Consider the following 10,638-nt stretch of genomic DNA (forward strand, 5'->3'; position numbering starts at 1 on the left):
GATATCGGGACCGCACAGTGTAACGTAAGGCAACCGACCATAAGCAAAGGTAGTAGTCATAAATATTCAACAACGCATCCGTTGTAGATGTTGAATTACAGTGGATCACTGTTGCGTTATCGCCTTCCCTGGTGGTCTAGTGGTTAGGATTCGGCGCTCTCACCGCCGCGGCCCGGGTTCGATTCCCGGTCAGGGAACTACGTTTTCTTTTTTTTTTCACTCAATCAAAATCCCATCAACCCTTGATACAGTTATAACTGAATAAACTGATCTGTACATTTAGGTGCAATAAATGACTGGAAGTAAAAAAAAACAAACAATGATTTTGCAGTCATTACAGTAAATGGGTATATCCACGGTTTTGTATTTTAATACTGTTACAGTTTAATACTGTAGTAGATGTAGATGTTTTAGTTTTTAGCAAAATAATAAAAGCCTAAAATGTGCCTCGTTTAGAAATTTAAGTTTACACAAAAGCAGATGTCACGTTGACCTATTGTAGGAAGGCCTACTGATTCCTTGACCCACATTCAAAACAAAAAAATATCTTTATTTACTTCTCTTAAAAATTCGACTTTTGGTTTTTGATTTGCCTCTGCTAATTGTTCAATGACTAAAGAGCTGGGATGAATTGGGTGTTCTTAAACTACTTGTCACCAATAGAATTGTGATTATATTTAGGGCCTACAGTGTCATTTGAATCATGTTTTTATGGTCAGAGCAAAAATTATACTGTAATTCATGTAAAAATGGCAGATTAACGCCTGAAAAATTATTCTGTAACATTTAAAGGACCAGTGTTTGGGAAGATCCATTGGCAGAAATGTAATATAATAAAATGTATGTTTTGGAAAATAAAAGTGTGTTTTTTGTTAACTTAGAATTAAGCGTTTTTATGTACAGAGGGAGCAGGTCCTCTTCCACAGTGTCTACCATGTTGAACCGCCATGTTTCCACAGTAGCCCAGAAACACCAAACCGAACACCGGCTCTAGATAGGGCCTTTTGTGGTTTTCGCGTGTTTCCCATCCACCATAGTTTCACCGTAGCTTCACACTTGGAAGGCTGAGCTGTAGTCAATGTGCAATCTGCAGCTTCACTGCTAGAAGTCACTGAATCATACACACTGGTCCTTTAAATGGTTTCTTAAACCATCTTGAGCCCAATCAGAACAGTACACTTGACTTTGTCACCTCTTGACCACCACTGGAGCTAGTATACCGCTAGGTGGCGACAGTTCACAATAAATGGTCCCAGAGACAGAGGTCAACCAAAAGAGGACCTGTTATTAGGTATAAAGAACAGTGATAAATAATTCACATTAAAGCAGTGTCATAAGAACGCTGTGACTTATTTATTTTATTTGTCTTTATAAATTGAATAAAACAACAAACCGCATTTAAAACAGGGAGGGAGACTATTGAGTGTCTTTAACATTTGTTGTGAATAATTTATTACGTTTTCACGCACGACTTTAAGTCCAATATTCACTACATATTTGTGACATTAACTCGAGAGTAACTTTGATGTAAATGTAATGCAGTGACGGTTTTCTATCGCTCCTTCCATTAAAGCTTAGTTGAACTCAACCCATTTGAGATAGCGAGCAATGAGACAGAGATAATGTGCTTGTGGAACTTGGGTCCAAGAGAGACCTCCAAGGTGGGGAAGGACAGAGACCCCGGCTGCAGGCCTGTTGATTGGACAAGGCAGGAGTTAACCAGTTCCTGGCTGGCTATGTATCTTGGCAGTTATTTTGACAGGCGCTATCATTGTGAGAGAGGAGATAAGTTGTCTTAGGGATCGCCATGGCGCCGGTGTGTCCCTCCTCCGTCCTGTTCAGCCTCTCATCAACCCCTCTCCACCCCCTCCTCTCCCCACCCTGCTTGGAGCAAAGGACTGTGGGGGACTGTTTAGTTGGGAGCAGGGTTTGTGTTGGCAGAGACCCTGGGGTTCTGGGTATCATCGTCCCCCTTTAAGACTATGTGACAAGTAATGAGACACCCAAATGTCGCTGTCCACCTTCTTTTAAATGCTCCCTCTTACTCTTTGTTCCCTTTGCTCAAATATTTTTCTTTGAATTTTAATTGGAAGTTATCCTTAATTTTCTGCTTTTCCTTCCTGGTGGCACAGCTTTGGAAAAAGGAAATTGCGTTGAGGCAGAGTAGCACAGTTTCACAATATTTTAAGCACACACACAAAAAAAGCCACGGATGAGCTCTAGTAAACTTTTGACTCTTTACTGAGTAATGTTTTCAAGATGTGGCTCTCAGACATGGCTATAATAATAGTCTAAGTCCATCAAATCTACAGCGTCCCTGGTCTCCCTGTCATATAAGATCTGTACAGTACACAGGTAGTCTCATTTCAGCCTCTGATATTAGAACTTTTACGGTACCGTCCCATTATGGCTCACAAACAGCTTAGTAGCATTACAGAATCTATTTTTGTGTTAATATTACTGCTAGACAGGGGTATTCAGTTTAGGTCCAAACACACACACGGGAATTTATGTTGCAGAGGATGAGCAGAAATGGAACAAAAGAAAAGATGAAGCATATTTTCAGGACAGAGCATCTCTTCATGTGTTCCTGTATGTGCCAGCCAACAGTACCATATAGTGCATATAGTACATATATAAAAAATAAAATAGATTATCTTTACTTTATTTTTATTTTCACATTTGTGTGTGTTAAAATGGGAGATTGGAGTGGCAACTGCAGAAACTAAAACCCTTTCTCATTTGATTCAGTGCCTTGTTTTGTTAAGTCAGAGCAAATAAAGATAATATCTTTATATCTTTTTCAACTGTTGTAGTCACAAAGGTCTGACCCAGCACAGGCCTTGGAGAGATTTAAAATCATTTTCCTCAGACGTCATACACTTGTAGCTTAGACTACAACCACTGATAGCTTCAAGTACACTGTGGCAGCATGAAGCTGCAAAACCTAAACACTGAAAAAGGATATGTCACACAAATGATAATTAATAGGAAATATGGGAGTCATAATTCATTATAATGAACCAAACCTGAGGGGGATAAAATGCAGCTATATTTAAAAAAATCTGCCATCAGACTGTCTTTATCTGTATGTTTATGGGAAGATGTAAGAATGCTGACAGATTGTTGTGCAATAAACCAATTAGGAAAAGAAATCTTTGAGAGCGAGTTGTTATTAATGAAGCTAATGACAGCAACTGTTAAAAATCAGGATTGAGAGTCCCACTTATGAACCTCAACAGCCAACAACTGTGACAGATTTATAAGCGTTCACATTTAGTTTGACACGAGGAAGAAAGTAGATTTTATTCTCAAAAGTCACTGAAATTTAAATTGATGTCAATTCATGTTCCACCTTTTCTTGTTTTATTGATTCACTGATTACTAAATTAAAATTCACAAACTAGTAATTGTGTAAATGTAGAGATTAGTTGTGTCATTCACACAGTTAAGTGAATAAACTGACAAAGCTAGCTTGCTAATATATGACCCGTTTAGGGTGAAGGGTAGTAGACCAGTGGTTCCCAACCTGGGGGTCGGGACTCCTTCTAGGGGTCGTCAAAACTTCACAGGAGGTTGCGAGGCCTTCTTCATTTTAAGGTGTGTAGGAAAACTTCCTGCAGTGTGTGTTCACTTTGTACAGTTGTTCTGTATTGTTTATATATAATATTAAATATCCATAAAATGAGTTAGAGGTAGTCCGTTTAAGGGGTCCCTTATGGAAAAAGGCTGGGAACCACTGTAGTAGACTATAAGAGATAATGGGATATAGCCTAATTGAGATGACACTTGATTTAAAATGCTGTTAAATAGCGATGTAACCTGGAACATTTCATAAAAAACAACACAATATACATCGAAATGTTATGATAATAAGACTAGACTTTATGATCAAATAGCCTAACAGTTGCTAACAGATGTTTCCTTGCAACCAATTTAGATATTAAATTACTAAATATTATATTTTAAATGAATAGTTTGACATTTTGGGAGATTTTTTTCTTTCTTGACGATGATCTCATAAGTCTGTAAATATTGTAAATAAATATGAAGCCACTGCTAGCAACCAGCCGTTAGCTTGCTTAACTGAAGTGTTCTTTATAGATTACATAAATGAGAAATAACAATTAGTGAGCTTTAGGCTAGATATTTCCTTTGTGCTGAAGATTAACCATCTGCTGCTTCATTTGACCATATGGACACAAGAGGTGTATTCCAATCTAACTCTTGGGCAGTAGGAGCGGGAATATTGTTCCATACTGTTTTTTTTAAAAACTTGTATACGACGCATCACAACTGACAACACTTTAGATGTGATGGAGACACATTTACAACTCCCTTGGTGGTCTGGGAGAGTCCAGAATGACTGAAAGACCACCATCTAGGTTACCATGGGGTTAATGACCCCCTACACACACACACACACACACACACACACACACACACACACACACACACACACACACACACACACACACACACACACATACACACACACACACACACATACACACATTTGCCACTTGCACCAGTCATTTAACAAAGACAGAGAGGAGAATGAAAGTGATGGAGACATGGCTTGAAACACACTCTATACTGTATACCATCCAGTGCCACTACACCCACTGTCAATCTGCCAAGTCAGCTGAAGCACTGCAGCCATGACCTTTGACCCAGGAACTGAACGGCAGGGTAAAGGTTATCAAAGTCGGGGTTCTCGTTCTTAAAGCTAAACGTCCACACAGTGCAGGAGCCACACCTCGAGGACGGAGCAGACGGTGTAGAAGATGGACATAAGCACTATATCAGCCTCTCGAACACACACACACACACACACACACACACACACACACAAGACAGCCTCACATCAGTGTTTTTGATCACATGACCATGGTAGGGGAGCAAACAGTGCATGTTGTTTACCCTGCTTATCAGTGGTGTTGTAACAAGTAGAGGAACACACAGGCTGACCTCAGCGCACACACATGAAGAAACCTAACCCTGGGCAAATGCAAAAAAAAAAAAAGCCCTAAAAATCTAATGGAATAGACACATATGTTCATTTATCAGCAAATTTTCCTTCTTTTAATAACCACTTGACATGCCAAAGTTCATGCTAACAGAGGTCTATATTCCAACACTTAGGGAAACCATGATAATGAATACAGATCATGAACTATTAGCTAACGTCACTAATAAATCTCCCTCAGCAACTCCTTAACTCTCCTCTGATCTCATCTGCCATAAAAATAGGCTTGTCCTGTACAGTAACCATCACTTTTCAGAAGAAAAAGCACAGCCTCTGCTCAACTCATAGGTAAAACTATGAACCCCAGCAAACACCAGCCAATAAATAACAGCTATAAATTCCTATATGAATTATGACTGTGCCTGCTCATTTATGATTGTGCGATAAGTCAACTTTTCATGCACTGTAAAGGCAGTATTCCTTTGAGAGGCAAAATATATAAGGGCCATGTTAAAGGTAACTTGAGTGTGTGCTTACTGTGTCTGAGTGTCTACATGTGTACGCCTTTTGATGTGTGTGTTCTTGTGTATGTGTGTCTGTGCGTGCTCATACATACACTCCCACTCTCATGCACTCAGACTCTGGTTAGTCCAAGCTAGCGCCACATCAGTCCATCATCACAGATATGGCTTGTGGTCAGATAGCAGGTCTGGCGGCGCACAAGACATTTTGTCCACTCTGTCATGTTTACTTATAATGATAAGCTTTGATGGATTCCTCACAAGCTATAGACGCCACGGTGCACACTCACACACATACACTCATGCTCACACTCACAGATTCACACATATGTGCTTGTGCACACACGCACAGCATCAGAGAAGCTAAAAACAAGTAAAAAGTAGATTTAAAAAAAAATTAAAAATATTAAAAGCATTAAAAGCTAGTTCAAAAATGCATCCTAACTTTAACAAAGAACATACACTACACGCCCCAGAAGGCTGGATAACCCCCACAGATGCATCATCTCCTTTCTGAGAGGGTCCTAAAATGTGAAACTTTGGCTACGTTCACACTGTTAGCCATAGCGCTCAATTCTTATTTATTGTACAGATCCGATTGTTTTGCTTGGCTGTTCCATATCTGATTCCAGTGTGAACAAGTCACAGACCTAAATTGACCTGGATGAGAAAGGTCGATCTAGAGTGACATAAATGTCATATGGATTCCAATATGACTGTTCACACTGAGGCATGTATCTGTATCTGATATGGATCACATATGAAATCAGAATTGGAAACGTCAGCTTCCATGTGATTTGTGCTGTTCACACAGAAAAATAAAACTAAAAACTGATCTGAATCACACATGAACCAAAAATATATAAATAACAAAAAAAAAAAAAAAAACAGATTTGGCCCGTTTTTGTCTGCAGTGTGAACGTAGACTTAGATGTCGTCCTTTTTTGCACTCATCTAGGGAAGAAAAATATCTTTTGATATAGCGCTATGGAGACTGGCCAGTTTTGTGGGCACAAGAGAAGGCCAACAAGCTGTCAAGTGAAGGGAGTAGATGTGTTTGAAAATGGATTCCTTGTGTGATTATTAAAATCTTACAAAGCAGGTCTATAAGAAACATGTTATAAGCTCAAATGTGTCATTTATTTCAGCGTCAAACTGAATTTGGTATGTGTTAATTAAAGAACTCCTACTTTGAATCCCCCATTTGGTTGAGTCATCAAAAGCTGTCTTTGTTAGGCTCCACATTGCACTCTGTGATCTGTTGGTTGGCCTGTACAGTGTTTCCATTAGGTCAGTTTACTTTAGCCTGGCATGTGGCCAGACTACAGACAGACTCACTACAACTGTTCTGGACCAATTAAAAAGACTAATGAGGCTCGTGCTTATCGTGTCATCCAGAGGGTCGATAGGGGGGCACTGAGACAGGCAGTGGCAGACTACCAAGCAGGAGACGATACACTGTTGGTTGGAAGGTGAACACATGATTCATTTACTATCTGTGTTAACGAATCAATCTTCTGTTCAAACACAATCTTCCCGATAAGCACTCACATACAGTATACAGTAGGCTGTGTACATAAAAACCTTGACTATAAAGAACAAAGATGTTCCCCAGAGATGTTTTAAGTAGTTTACTGTTATTCTGCTATCTTGACACTTGACACTCTTTTCGATGGAAAATACAAATTTGTATTACAGTGTCTCTACACACGTGGCTGAGTGCTGAATGACTGACAGACAAGGCAGTCCAGCAAATATGCACAAATGTACCCTTCTTTAAAGATCCCCTCCAGACATGTATTATAACAAATAGAATAGTCTACTCAGAACAATAATGTGTGTCTGTTTCTTCCACAGAATAAGTATAATTTCCACATTAAAATCTTTAAAAAGACATCTACTCCTTCTACCTCATTAAGAATCTATGAATATGCAAATTTAGTTCATTTCTAAAGTCCATTCTGGTGTATGTGCACTGGTTTCTACATCACACTTGTATAAGTTGCATACTGGACCAGGATTTAACTTCCAAACTATTTGTGATGTCACAAATCATGCTCGTAGGCCCTTCAAAATTAGATTTTCAGTGAGCACAGAGAAACCTTGCACTTTCAGCAGATGAATGTAAAAACATCCCTCTAATGTCAAACTGCACAAACATCATTCTGCACAGCGACGCTCAAACATCGAATTGTAGGAACAAAAAACAACGACAACATATTTTTGAGTGGGGTCTTTAATATTCTGCCACCAAGAACACAATCAAATATGTTCCATTTGTTATATACATTGGTATCTTCTCCTTTAAAATACATGAAATTGAGTTTAATTTATTCAGTACATTACATTCATTACTTGTTTGTTATTTCAGGACATATTAGTCTGTTATAATGCAGGTTGGTGACTGAGGCCGCTGCCACTAACTGTGCCCACTTAACATATACATAAGTTGCTCACTGGACAGCAGCTGCATGGTTTTCCAGACATTGAGCAATGCTACACACACAGGTGGTGTTTAGCACATGCATGTGTGTCTATACATTTATATCAGCAAGCTGCACTATAAAAGTTATTTATAGCTCAGGCTGATTCATGCACTCAAATGTATGATGTAGTTGCAGATCTATGTGTTTTTGTCTTTTAAAACCCAAAAGTATTTATTGAGAATAGTTTTGGTGCAGTCTCAAAAGTCTGGTTCAGCAATGTTTTTGGTTCCAATTGCATCAGGTGCTTGGAGCCCAGTACACTTGCTTGCAATTCTAGTTCAAAGTTGTTTTTCTTAAGACATTTGGGATTTGTTTTCCCATACAGTTTTGGTGCCAGGCCCTACACGGACCTTTAGAATAACTGCATCTTTTCTCGCTCGACTTCAGCATCCAGCAAAAAGTGCCTGATTAATCAAATCAAAAGAATTTCTTTAAAATGTCCTGTACATGCATTTCAGTACACTTGCTGATAATGCTGCGAAATCATTTGTGTTAAAGGACCAGTGTGTAAGATTTAGTGGCATCTACTGGTGATGTTGCAGACTGTAACTAACTGAACATCGCTCATGTTGGTATTTGATTATCTGGGAATAAGAAGGGGCTGTGAAGTGTGTAGGAGAAACTACGGTGGCCTCAAAACTCACAAAAGGCTCTATCTAGAGCATTCTGGGCCACTGTAGAAACACGATGGTTCAACTGAAGGGGACCCCCTGCCTATGTAGATAAAAATGGCTCATTCTAAGGTAATGAAAACACAACAATTCTTATTTTCAAGTGATTATACGCTTATAGAAACATTCCTATGAATTTTATATTCTATTTCTGCCAATAGATCCTCCTAAATGTTACACACTGGACCTTTAAATCCACAGAGTATTCATATCCCAAGCTGTAAACTGCTGCCAAGTTTCATTTTTCATTCTTTTCCCCATGCACTGAAGTATTTTTAGTTCACCTTTCATTTCACAGCTCTTGCTTACACTCATCTCTGCTTCCAGTCCCTTGCTTATTTTATAGCTACACCCAAGGACACAGCGGCCACTGGTGAAATTTAGGGAGTATGTGTCAGACAAAGAGAGTGAGAGAAAACGACAGCAAGAGGTGGAGGAGAAGAAATAAGCAACTCAGAATACAACAGTCTCCTTCTTTCACCGATTACATCTCACCCCCTCCTCTCGCTCTGTCAAGGCCACTCTTTTCTTCCTCCTACTTGCTCGGCCGAGAAGAGGTCAGAGTAAGAGAGAGAAAGCAAAAGACACACACACACACACTGCAACCGTTACAAATCTTCTCCGCCTTATCGGGGACAACACACTGATAAGTGTGTCTCCACTCCCCATCCGACAGATCCATCTCCGAAAACATCTGAGACACACGTAGGAAGATGTAGAAATATATGTGTGTGGAACTGGCAGATTGATGGTTCAATTCACTCCCATTGCTGTAAATGAGTCAAACCACAGTTGAATAGAGTTGAGATGGGTTGTTTCAGTGGTTGTACTGATGCTGCGGGATGATAATTAATAAGGTTTAGATGACATGAGTTGTGTGTGTGTGTGTGTGAGAGAGAGTGTGAGTGTGTGTGTGTGTGTGTTTGCACATTTTGGGAGTGCTGCACCTGCAACTAATGATGTGAAACTCACCAACTTCATCTGCTGCAGCCCCCCCATGCACCACACACTCCCCTCAGATCAAACTTGCACCTGTTGACCCGTACCAACACACACATTCAGACACACACACACACACACACACACACACACACACACACACACACACACACACACACACACACCTTTCACACAGATTTTTTGTCATGACAATAGCCATTCCACCACTCAGGGCTAAGTGCCTCCTTAACCTAGTCTCTAGCAATTAATTCCCCGATTTTTCCTCCAGTGAATTCATGTCTCATGGACTAATATCAACCCTGACATCATCTTTTGTGGAGATACACGAGATGAAGGGTGTCACATAACCTCAGCTTTATCTTCAACCTAAATGACAGTTTCCTTCTTCACATAATAATGTCATATACAGTTTTATCGGGCTGACAAGGTGCCTGGGGAATTGATTTCTAAAGAGTGAGCTTGAGATGATGTAGCTGTACACATAACGCATAAAGTGATTCCCTGAACCTGTGAACTTCATCAGTCACTGCTGAAATGTTGTGACAAAAATTGCGGGAGATAAGAAATTACAAAATATTGCTACCTTGGGAGATATTTGATGCAAAAAGACATGCTATTTTTATATAAGTGGCTGAGAGGAGACGTTCAGCAGTTAGGGATATTGATAAGAAACAGCTCATTAACTGCACAATTTATATCTGCTGCTGGATGAGATTCTTGTGTTTATTTTAGGCTAAAGAAGAGGCTGCAGTCTGTGAGAGTGTACAATAGCAAGATGTGGACATAAGCACAACTTCGCAGGCATTTAAATATCTATTTGTTCCCTCTTTTTTTTTATGACTGTGCAATGTTTATCTTCTCTGCTGTAGATAGATGCACATGGATCAGTGTCGGGGCCGTAGACAGGATTGACTGAGAAAATACTCAGGTCATGAGTCACCCTGTACATCTTTTATTTATTCGGATAACCGTTCATTTATAATTTTAGTTGATTCACCTCCCTCCCCAACCAGAACATTGTGTTTCCAAGC

General features: G+C 39.6%; 1 non-coding gene across 1 annotated transcript; it reads left to right on the top strand.

The window, feature by feature from the left end:
• The first annotated feature begins 125 nt into the window (after positions 1–125).
• Positions 126–197, top strand: trnae-cuc (transfer RNA glutamic acid (anticodon CUC)). Its single transcript has one exon. It is a non-coding gene; the product is annotated as a tRNA-Glu (tRNA).
• Positions 198–10,638: the final 10,441 nt, after the last annotated feature.

Source organism: Dicentrarchus labrax, unplaced genomic scaffold (assembly GCF_905237075.1).
Source record: "Dicentrarchus labrax unplaced genomic scaffold, dlabrax2021, whole genome shotgun sequence".
Lineage (NCBI taxonomy): Eukaryota > Metazoa > Chordata > Actinopteri > Moronidae > Dicentrarchus > Dicentrarchus labrax.